Source organism: Balaenoptera acutorostrata, chromosome 5 (assembly GCF_949987535.1).
Source record: "Balaenoptera acutorostrata chromosome 5, mBalAcu1.1, whole genome shotgun sequence".
Taxonomy (NCBI): Eukaryota; Metazoa; Chordata; class Mammalia; order Artiodactyla; family Balaenopteridae; genus Balaenoptera; species Balaenoptera acutorostrata.
In genome coordinates, this window is record NC_080068.1 from 95683715 (window position 1) to 95696157 (window position 12443).

General features: G+C 36.4%; 1 protein-coding gene across 3 annotated transcripts in view; it reads left to right on the plus strand.

The window, feature by feature from the left end:
• KCNIP4 (potassium voltage-gated channel interacting protein 4) overlaps window positions 1-12443 on the plus strand; it is a 526085-nt gene that overhangs the window by 74679 nt on the left and 438963 nt on the right. Inside the window, exon 1 of one of the 3 annotated variants that reach the window (XM_057547215.1) lies at window positions 7190-7207. The exons of the other annotated variants lie outside the window; for them this stretch is intronic. The gene's annotated coding sequence lies outside the window, so the exon portion shown is untranslated. Of the gene's footprint in view, window positions 1-7189; window positions 7208-12443 lie in introns of those variants that run through there. 3 annotated transcript variants of the gene reach the window in all.

The window sequence follows — 12443 nt, forward strand, 5'->3', positions numbered from 1 at the left end:
GATGATGATTAACTCGCCTGAGACTTTTCTTGTACAGAGTGGGCAGGTTAGTTTCCCATAGCTGGTGGATCAAATGACCATAAACAGAGTGACTAAAAGCACCACAAATTTATTCTCTTATACATAGTTCTGGTGGTCAGACATTTAAGATGGGTTGGCAGGGCTGGTTCCTTATGGAGGCTCTAGGGAGAATCCGTTTCCTTGTCCTTTCTAGATTCTAGAGGCCACCTATGTTCCTTGGCCCATGGCTTTATTCTCCAACTTCAAAGCCAGTAGCATAGTGTCTTCCAATCTCTCTATGTATGTGTGTATGCGTGTGTGTGTGTGTGTGTGTATATGTGTATATATATATATATATATATATATATGGATATATATATATATATATATATATATATATATATATATATGTCTGGGCTTCTTCCGTCATCATGTCACCTCCTGCCTCCATTGCTTCCATTGGGCCCACTGAATAATCCAGGATAATTATCCCATCTCAAGATACCTAATTTAGTCATACCTGTACATTTCCTTTTACTTTCCATTTCCATTTTCCTTCTACATGCCCTTTACTATGTAAAGTGACAAACAGTATTCTGCCTGCCACGGCAGGGTTCAAGCCCAAGTCTGGCTGCAAAACATGCTGCTGTAAACTACTGCACCATAGTGCCTGAAAACATCTCAACAAATATTTATCTTCATTGTGTGCTGTATGCCAAGCCCTTGTCTCACGTTGGGCATGTGATACTGAAGACAGAACTATGATCCTGACCTCATGTGCAATACTGGTATTAAAATATACACAATCACAAAGCAATGAACAGTGCACTATGGAAAAGAATAGAGGAGACAGGGAAGAGAAAAAATTACAAATTAGAGGTCAAGGAAGACTTCTCTAAGGAAGTAGCATTTAAGCAAAAATACAAAAGATGAAAAAATTTACATAGTGTGTTCATATAATACTTGAAATAATTTTCAAAGGGGATTGATGCTGGTTATGTTAAGAGACTAAATCATGGGTAATTCCATCTTTCTTTCTGTTTTTTTCTTTTAGTTTTCCAAACATTTTTAAATGATGAAATATTACCTTTTTTAGAAAAATGAAAGAAACATTTTATGAAAGGGGTGGGGTGTGTGTTGCCCTTTAAGATTGAACCTGTAGAAAATTTTCTCAGTCAGCTGTGAAAATGAATGCCAGACCTGTTTCCAAAGTTTGTCCGTAGAAGACAGTGTCTCTCATTCAAATGCATTAAAGTTTTCTTTACGACCAATGCTTCCTTAGATTGCAATTTTCTCTTTATACTCAGCATCATGCTGCTGTGAGAGAAAGTGGAAAGTCAACCCTCTAAAATACAACAGAAGTTGGAAAATACTTGGATGTTTTAAACATTTAGCTTTTTCAGATTATACTATTTTTTAATTTCACGCTTGCTTATGTTTTGTGTATGGGAAGGACACTGCCTTACTGGAATTCCGTTCTAGTCATTTCTATTGCTCTGGGAAACCCGTCCAGTCTATATTTAGGACAACTGACTTAGTAGAGAAAGGAAACAGGCTCTTTCATCAATGTTTGATCTGATTGATGCCTCCAAATGCTGGTCAGCTTTCCACTGAACGTTACCATGGACAACAGTTTTAAGAACTTTATATGAATAAAAGAGAACAGGATAAAAAAATACTGTATGAACATTTGTCTGTGTGGCTATGCCCATTTTATTCATGTGGCTGTCTAGATTTAGATCTTAACATTTTGCTGAGTTATTTCTCTGAGCCCTTATGCATTCTCCCCTGGAATACTGAAATGCATACCTAATTGGTCTCCCTCTCCATTCCTCCTTATCCCATCCCAGTCTTTCAACCCACTTGCTGCCAAAGTAATCTGCAAAATGGTGCTCTCACCACATCCCTCCCTGCTCAAGAAGTCAATGTAATGCTAGACCTATTTACTATGTGACAAGTACTAAGCAAGGCCTGGGGAGTTACCCTTTACGATCTAGTAGAAAAAAGAAACATTTGAACAATGAGCTCTAATACAGGGCTGGATGACATCAGTGTCAACTGGAGTGTAAGAATCAGGTTTCCAGAGCACAGAGGAATGAACAATGAGTTATCTAAAAACCCAAGCTCTAGCTAAATAGAGTACTTCTGAAGGGCCTTTGTGTCTGGTTTCAATCCTTCTAGATTTAGCCCGTTCTTTGCATTCATGAACTTTCATCTCTACATTTTTTATAAGCTACTAAAGAATTTTCTCCATTAGGACTTTTTTAAAAGGCAGGTTTATAAAATTCAAATCATACCAGTTAAAGTAGTAATGGGAATATATTAATTCATGTACCTGAAAAGTTTAGAAATAATTCTAAACTTTGAGAAACTATCTGAAAGTGAAGCTTCAGATGAGGCTTAATCCAGCAATTAAAATATCACACCTGAGTCCTGGTTTCCTTCTTTTCTATGCCTTCCAGGCTGAGGACCCCTGGTTATTCTAGGCTTATTGTCAAGTAGCAGCAGAAGGGCTTAGTTCAGGACCCCAAATCCTCCTACCAACTGCAAAAAAGAAAACAATTCCTTAGGAGTCTAACGCAGTTCCTAAACCTTATTTTCATTGACCTGAATTGAGCCACGACCCCATTTATGAATCAGTTATTGTCACTGGAACATTATATCAATTGTCTTAACCTACTTTGGGCCCATCCCTAGAGTTGATAGTGGTGTTAGCTGTTAGCTGATAGTGAAAATGGGGGAAGAGTGCTTACCTAAAGGGAGAACTTTGTACTGTTTTACCAAAAGAAGGGTGAATAAACTGGATGGTAAAATAATTAAGAAAGGAATGAATGAATTGAAAACCAGATAAATAATGAATAACGTTTTTTAGCCTCATCATTCTTGGACAGTATTTCCATAATATCTTCTTAGGCTGTTGAAGGAATCTCCAACTCAAACATCTTTTAAATTCAGAAAGTCTATATTATATACTGTGTTTTCCCAACAAAACCTAGCATAGCATTTTGCATAAAACAAGCATTCAATAATTTTTTCATTATTCCTTATTCCAAAAATTTCCACTCCACCTTTCTACTAATTTTTTTTCCTTGAAAGTGACCAATGTTTTAATTTTAAAACCAAAGTGTCTTCCATGTCTTTTCATGGCTTTATTTCTTTTTAGCTCATTTATTTTCAGCACTGAATAACATTCCACTGTGTGGATGTACCACAGTATGTTTATCCATTCACCTACTGAAGGACATCTTAGTTTCTTCCAAGTTTTGGCAATTATGAATAAAGCTGCTACAAACATCTGTGTGCAGGTTTTTGTGTGCACATAAATTTTCAGTTCCTTTGGATAAATACCAAGGAACATGATTGCTGGATCATATGGAAGAAGTATGTTTAATTCTGTAAGAAGCTGCCAGACTGTCTTCCAAAGTGGCTGTACCATTTTGCATTCCCACCAGCAATGAATGAAAATTCCCCGTTGCTCCACATTCTCACCAGCATTTGATGGTGTCAATCCAGCTACATTTTTTTGAAACCAATTTATCGTATCAGTGAAAACAATATTTCTAGGACTCCTAAAAACATTGTCAAGATTTGCAGTAGCTATCTCTGGAATTTGGACTCCTGATTTGTGTGCTTCAAACACTAACCTCTCCAGGGTATAAATTAGAGTTAACTATATCACACATACATATGAGATATTTTATTGAGATATTTTAAAATCAACTGTATAAAATATAGCAGAAACCCTCAATTTAGGTCCTTCTCAAGGTTTGCAGTGAGATAAACACTGACTGAACCCTAGATTTTTATCCCAAGTTCCATGGAGACTAGTCCATGGGCCTCAGGGTATCTGTGAATTCTTCCTAATTGTGTGAGAAATTGCAGTGTGTGTGCCTTTTTCTAAGCAGATAGTTTATAGGTCTCCTCATCTTCCTTGAAGTGTCAATGCCCTATTAGCAACAAAGAACAAGTTCTTCATCATGGATATAAAAACTGAGACCCCCCCCTTTCTTCATCATTCATTCATTCACTCATTCATTCATATGAGCAGTATGCATTGAGTGCCTTCTATATGCCAAGCATTACTCTGAAACCTAGGAATAAAGTAGTGAACCAGTTGAACAAATTCCCCACAATCATGGAGTGAAGAATACAGGTAATAAAAATAAAGATATCTGTACATGGCATACATAATTTCAGGCACTGAAAATTCTGCCATCAATTAATCAATGTATACAAAGTGTTAGTAACCAGAAGCTGCTTTAGATACACTGAGTAAACATTAACCGATCTAATATTACACAGTTCTGGATCATTCCAAAATCTGCATTATTTATTAATCCTGTCTTTTCCTCTGAGGAGCTAGGCTCAGGCACACAAATTTCAAAGAGCCTGCTGGACACCGTCAGGTGTATGTCACACTGGTTCCTATAAATCAGTTTCCCAAAACCTGGTTGATATTTTCCTCTCCTCACACGCTTCCATGATTTTTGACTCAGCTCTAGCCCCAACCTGTTTTTATTCCTTTTTACCCTATTTTTATTTACGTTACCACCAAATCCTACTCACCCACTTAAGCTCAGTTCCTCAAAACTTACTTTTTACTCTTTCTTTACCCCTCGCAGCTCATATCCAATCACTTTCCAAGTCTAGCTCAATGATCTCTCACTTTGAAATGTGAATTTTAAATGTGCATTTTAAAAGCTGGGTTGTTATTGGTCTGCTACAGAAGCTTTATTGTTTCATGATCACTTCTTAAATCAAGGTCAGACTCCTTCTGACCTTGATATGTGTGCACTTTGTGCTCCCAACTTGCCTTTTCACACATACCTCCAACCACTTGGAACACTAAGCCTTCAGCAAGGGCACCGCGAAGACTTCTCTGAAGTCATTCTTGGTAACCGCACTTTTGTGCCCTTGGAAATAATCTGACTGATAAGTGATAGCAGCCTTCATAATTATTACTGAGCACTTATTGTGGGTCTGACAGCTGGCTAAGCACTTTCCAATTATGAATGGTAGGTCACGTAACACAAAGAGTGTGGGCTTTGAATGTCAGCTCTGCAGCCTATTTAACTGTGAGACTTGGGCAAGTTACTTAAATTCTATACCTTAGTTTTCTGGGATATTGAATGAGACACAATAACATCCACTTCATAAGTTGTAGTGAGGAGTGGATAAGATAACGTAACTTCTCGCCCTGCCTGATGTATAGTAATCACTCAGTGAAATGTTGATTGTTAGTATTATCATTAAAATTCATAACTGGTATTCAGAATAGTTATTATTTTCTGTATTTCTGTATGAGACTCACTAGAAGGATAGATGCTGTATATTCTTCTGTTAGATAGTCTCATTCTCACTTCAGCGTGTCAGAAATATTTGCAGATTCCTTGCAACTTTCTCCGCGAAGACTTACATTGATTTTCCTCCTTTAATATCATTATTCTTTGTTTATTCTTGATCTAGGATAATCTTCACATAATAGGGATATATATGTACTTCTTCCTGAATTGGATAGTTTTGGAGACAATGTAGATAGAAAAAAAGCAAGGCATGGGGTAGAAGGACCTGGTTTTGAACTCTGACTCTGCTGCTTCTCAGCTGTGTGACATTGAGCAAGTTACTCAACCTCTCTGGTCCTCAGTTTTCTAATCTCTAAAATGGGAACAATAATACTTTCCTTCTGGGCTGTTTATGAAAATTAAATAATCTGGCATAAGAAGAGCACCTAGTACAGTGCCTGGCATGTAGGCAGGGTCCAGTTCAGAATAAATTCTCCTTTTACAGTCTCTTCAGGAGGACACATTTACTCAGCCTCTTATTCTTCACAGAAGTTAGCACACTGTCTTACATATATTCGGTGCTTAGAAAATATTGAATCAAATTAAATTATTGTTACATTCAGTGACAGCAAATGATCATATAAACAGCAAGGACACATTGCAATATAAAGATACTAGCTGCATTTGTAGTTGCTATAATATTTTCTATGATTTAATAACTGCATATCAGAATGATCCCTGGGGTTATCTCTTACAATATCTCTTACAAATGGCTAGTCTGGAGAATTGATCTTTGTGAATTCTTCACCACCGTGAAGTGATTTCTCGCTAGTCTGTATTCATCACACTTTGGAGATACCCTGGTCATAGACTTTAACACTTGAGTTATAATTTTTAGTTTACATTTCTGCATTTCCCACTAAACTGAATCCCTCAAGGAGAAACTCCCCTCTTCTTCATCTTCCATTCCTAATCCCTGACACAGTGCCTTACCTGCAGAAATATGCCAGGCAATAGCCTTGGTCCTCAAAATACTGAGGAGATGGAAGATCATTATGACATATAATTATGACCCTGGTGTGTGTGGAGTTCCAGGTGAGCACAGAGGAGGAGCCCCCCGCAGATGTAAGGAGCCCAGGAAGGAATCGATGTGTGTTCGGAGTCTCAAAAGATAAAGGAGAGGAGAGTGTTTCTAAGTAAAGATCACTCATTTGGTTGCATGAATGAATGTGTCTTTTAGTTAAATCTCAAAAGAAATGTAGATTATAACATTGACTGTTGAGTTCAACCATATAAAGGCTCACATTTTTCATTACAACAAAGCTGCAACACTTGCTAGTTGAAGTATGTACACTGATTGAAAAACAATATACCAAGGGAATGAAGATGCTTTATGAGCCATGCTTTATTAATCAGATCCTTTTAAACTGCTCCAAGATGCTCTGTTGTTTCAAGCTCATCCTTGAAGTGATCAAATAGGTCTGCCTGAAGACCTCCAAAAACATGTGAGAGTGAAGATAATACATTCTGTTATCACTTAGGTAATTTGCGAACGAGTGATTAGATAAATTGGCTGTCAATATGTACCTATAGGATTAAGCGCTATTACAATTCTACAGATAAGGGCTGCCAGCACACACTGCACGGATATCAGTGCATATCTTTCTCACTGATATTTGGATGCTGGTGCTCTTGGGACTCATAATACAATGTCACAAGATAAATGCTATGAATCTTTTCAAAAAGTCCATCCAGGGCATTTGCTAAAAATTAGCCCTGGAGCACTGAGAAGACTATGTAAATGAATCCCCTCCTGCTTGTCTGCCCCCAGAGCTCAGTCTCAGTGTGTGAAAAGGACTGATAATAACTGAGAAAACAGCATGAAAAAAAGCAACAAGTGTGGACTGTGGAAAACAGGGGCTGGGGTAAGTTTTTAATTTTTAAGGTAGACTTCATATCAAAACGTTTACAGTGTATTCAAATTTTAAATTAATAAAAGATAAATTTGTATACAATGATAAGGATTTATGCCTTAGCTTCAAGATATGTGGATAGAAGATATGTGCTGAATCTCTTTTTCATATATAGGTGGGAAGGCTATATTCATACAAGTAATCAAACTTGTAGAAATTATCTATATACATCATTTAACAAAAATTACCAAAAATCTTTGTATAAACAGTACAAACAGTATAAACAGCACAACAAAAGAAACATGAACCAGGGACAGAGTTAGAGGAGAAGAGGCAGGGATGCAGGTGGAACTTTTTGCAGGAGATGATATCTGAGCTGTGATTCATGATTTTTAATGGGCATACACTATGTATTGTTACAAATCTAAGGAGAGATTAAGTTAGTTGTTGAAATTATTATCTATTCTCATCAAGTAAGCACCTCTACCAACCAGGCACAGTGCTAAATGTTTTACATATTTTCTCCTCCTGGCTGTAAGGTGAGTACACATCAGTATTCCCATTTTACAGATGGAAAAACTGCAATACAAGAAGAGGCTAAGTCAATTGCACCCAATCATAGGTTGCAGGGTCAGGGTTCAAATCCAGATCTTTGTAAATGCAACATCTGGGTTGTAAGGCACCCTGTACAGGGACATTAGACCATCCATCCCTAAGGAGAAAGAAGATGTAACCTGGATAAGGCAAAGATTTCTTGGAAGAGTGGAGCTAGAACTGATTCCTGGGAGATGGGTGGAGGGAAGAATGGCAGAGCATGATGGTAGGGCATTTTTTGTGGAGAGGAGACATGGCTTACTCTTGTTTGATTATTTAGAATCATGATGGTTTGATCTGGCTGATTCTTCCGGACTTCCATTGTACTGGATGTAATTTCAGCACTCCAGCACAGGGATTGAAAAGTGCCACTAATCTATCCCATGCATTCTAGGATAATATATGATGATACCCTTCATGGCTGAAGCAGCTGAGAAACGATTTTGACTCGGTTCTGACTGTTACAAGAACTAAAGTCAGTATAAATTTAGTTCACTACAGTTGTATTATTCTCTTCTTTGCTGCTGCTTCTCAATCTTTTTTCATTATTATCCTCCTAATTAGCCTTTTTAGAATTTATTTTCTAATTGCCACTGATGACATTTTAATACCCCGGATATTTTGTGTATTTGTTTATTTACTACATGCATATCTTTGCTTTATACATAAAAAGAATAAGACTTTTCACCATGAACCAATTTTCTCTCCCTTGGGACTATATACAGCCCCAGTGACAATGAAGGCCTTAAGCTATGCTGTGTTCCCTATTTTGCTTTCTGTTGTAATAGGACAAGCGCGACTGTGGAAACAGACACTTTGGAATCAAACTAGCCTCCAACACAAGTTATCTAACCTGACTGCATGCAAATTTATTCTGTTAAAAAAATGGTGATAATAATAATACATACCTAGGGAATTCTTATTAACAGATTAGATAACCCAGAAGCAAAGACATAATAGGAACTTAGAAAATATGACTTTTTTCTGTTTCTGTGGTGTAGTTCCTTTCTAACTCAGCCTTTATACTTTGTTTTTCATCTTCTCATTTGTTCCCTTGTCTGAGAAGATAGAAGCAAGGAGGCAGAGTAACCACAGAAAAGATTGAATACATGGAAAAAGTAGGAAGACGTCACACTGGGAAAACTTGCGAAACAGGTGTCCTGTCAGGGTTGTCTAAAGAGGGAGCATCTTCTGTCCTTTGTCTACATTGATAGGCAGGAGCCATCGAAGCCTTTATCATGGGGGTAGATTCCTCCCAGAAGTGGACTCTCATTTTTATCAGTCCTGTAGCAGAAGAGATTTTCAATGTCCTATGGTGGAGAAGAGGACAGTATCTGGAGAGAATCTAGGATCGAGCTAACTCTGGTATTTATGCTCTGACCTAGGCAAGTATTTAACCTATTTGAGCTTATGTTTCCTCAATCTGTAAACTGGATTTGAAACAAACACCTAAGTTAGAGGTTTATTTTGTGAATTAAATCAAACAATGTCTGTATAAATGTCTAGCACATAGTATCCAATGTAAGTTACTATAGTTTCTCTCTAAGCAGTTTTTTTTCCTCTGAAATGTCATAGGGTACAATTATTCCATATACACAAGGGATTAAAACATGCATACTTTGTATAACAGTAAATATGAGGATATAATAACTTATATTTCTGGAGTATTTCATAGATGCGAAATATTTTCACATTCCTATTCTGTGAGACCACTTGGTGAAATAAGTAGGAATGGCATTATTATCCCTACTTTAAAAGTCAGAAAACTCAGATATCATGAGACCAACACAAGATCACAGAGCAATAGATTGTGTAGCTGGAATTCAAATCCAGTTTCTCTGATTCTAAATCTAGAGCTAAACTCCACTACTGCTTAATATTGCTTACAAATCCTCACTTTTCAAGCATAACAGCTAGTGAATTTTTTAAGGTTCTTAAAAATATGTAAGTGGAAAAAAAATATATATATATATAAGTGGGCTTCATTTTGTTTCAATTTTATTAATTTTCCATTGATAAAGGTTAAATTTTTGTGCATTATTTTGGTGATTCCTGTTCCTAACTTTCATTGAGATCGCCTTAGAAGAGTCTTTAAATAAAGCTGGAAATTTAGTTGAATTCTCCATTAAAGAAAGGATTTGAGAAAATAGTATTTCTTTTCATGGGCTTAAGGTGGAAGGATTGAAAATTGTAGCATTTTTGGCAGGTACTTGGAAGGAATACTAAAAGAAACTTTTTATAATAATACAAAGTTTTGCACATAAGATGCAATATTGGGCAATAATGATAAAACTGATATTTTTTTGTTTTTAAAACCTAAGTTATTAGATAAAGTCTACCCTTAGCGATTTTCCTGCAAATGTCTTTTAAAAAATAATTTTGCTTTAAAGGACAATGCTAATAGGAATGTAACTGGTAATTATTTTATATAGAGTGTCTTCCTTTCTATGCCTGGATTTCTGCAATAGTAGACTTTTAGCTTTCAATGGCACTCCAGAGCTTATTTTTAAGATGCATATTAATTTTCTAGGCTGTTTTGATGGTAGAAAACCTCACAATGGGAAGATACAGATCAGAATACTAAATTACAAAAGCACAACCCCTCCTTCCATATTGGATTTGGCAGTTTAATAAGAATAGCAGCTAAGTACAAAACTGCCCAGAAATATTTAGAGCAGTAAAAGAAACGAGGAAACAATTCTTCATAAGCCCACAATCTTTAGCAGGCAGTTAGTCTACTTAAGATAACTCTCCTATTATTCACGAGTCTTTGGGGGCACCACAATATAGGTTCCTTTATTAATAGCTCCCCTGTCATCCATTATTTAGGCATGACTTCATATTAAATCACCAATTTGTCAGTTTCCTAAAGCAACACACCTCAGAGTTTTAAATAACCACTTGACAGGAAGTTGTCAGAGGAAGAGCTTATTTTAACTAGTTAAGCATTTGAGCATGAGCAATGCTCCATTCAGAGATAAAAATATAAAATAGATGAAACATTAATTATTCAAGTTTGTTTAATTAGAAAAATCTTGTACTTAAAATTTGATTTACAAATGATGGAATTGCATTTATTTGGTGGAGGATTCAATTCAATTAGTTATCATGAACTTGAATATGATTTAGAGAAATTTTGTCAAGCATCTGCTATGTTCTCAACACTGTACAAGACACTAATAGGGATATAAAGGAAATACACAGATTTCTTCCCTTTAAAAGTTTACAGTCCTGTTGGAGAGCCAAAGTTATCTCTCTCTCTCTCTCTCTCTCTCTCTCTATATATATATATATCTATATATATATATATATACACACACACATATATATATACACACACATATATATATACACACATATATATATATAAATATCCTAGAGAATAATTTAAGAAGTCTCATTAAATGATAAAATAGATGCTAAGGATTTGCATTACTAAAGGATAATTAAAAAGAGTGAGTGAGTTCAACATGCAAGGTACTTGGAGAAGGCTTTAAGAAGAGATCCCACTAGAAAGAAGATAAGCAGAAGAGAAGATGAAGACTGTCATGGGCCAGAAAAAAACAAGAATCAAAGCACAAGACCAGAGACTCAGCAAGGCATGAATATGGGACAGAAAGTCTGGGAAGGTAAGAGTCTAGGGTAATGTGCTTTGATGTAAAAGTAAGAGAACCAGATAATGAAGAGATTATTTTGTAACTATCTTGGAAAGACCCTATAGGTAATGTGGAAATTACTGTATGTACTCAAAACTGCATCTTTCCCACATGATGTGTCTTAGAGAGACTAGTCTGGTGGCATTGTGTCTATGGTTAAGAGTCATGATTGGGATTGACATATATACACTAATATGTGTAAAATAGATAACTAATAAGAATCTGCTGTATAAAAAAATAAATAAAATAAAATTCAAAAAAACCCACAGAATCATGAGAAGAAGGAAGGGCAATTGAGAAACTGCAGTAAATCAGGAAAAGTCTAGGCATCCTGAATGGAGGACAAAATAAGAATAAATAAAGAAGGATGCATTTCATAAATTGCAAGTTTTTTAATTGATCCATTTTAATTGATAGAAAGTAAATACAATTTTTAAGATGGGAATAATTAACTGATTGAAATAGGCTCTTCCCCTAAAGACTTCCTGTTGTATAGCTATTTAGGAGTTACATTACTTTAGGAAGATGTCACACCGATGATTTAATATGGAATGAGGCTGAAATAATGAATGACATCAGAGATATTAACAAAGGGACTTATATTTTTTGATGCCACCATTGCCTAGGAAGTTAATCTAGTCTAGAAATTTGCCACAAAGTAAATTGCTGTCTTTGCTTGATGATTTGTGATTTACTTGCCATAGGTATGTATATGTGTATGCATTTTTTAAAAATTGTTTATTTATTTATTTATTTATTTATGGCTGCATTGGGTCTTTGTTGCTGCGAGCGGGCTATCTCTAGTTGTGGCGAGCAGGGGCTACTCTTTGTTGTGGTGCGTGGGCTTCTCATTGCGGTGGCTTCTCTCGTTTCAGGGCACCGGCTCTAGGCATGGGGGCTTCAGTAGTTGTGGCTTGCGGGCTCTAGAGCGCAGGCTCAGTAGTTGTGGCTCACGGGCCCAGTTGCTCTGTGGCATGTGGGATCCTCCCGGACCAGAG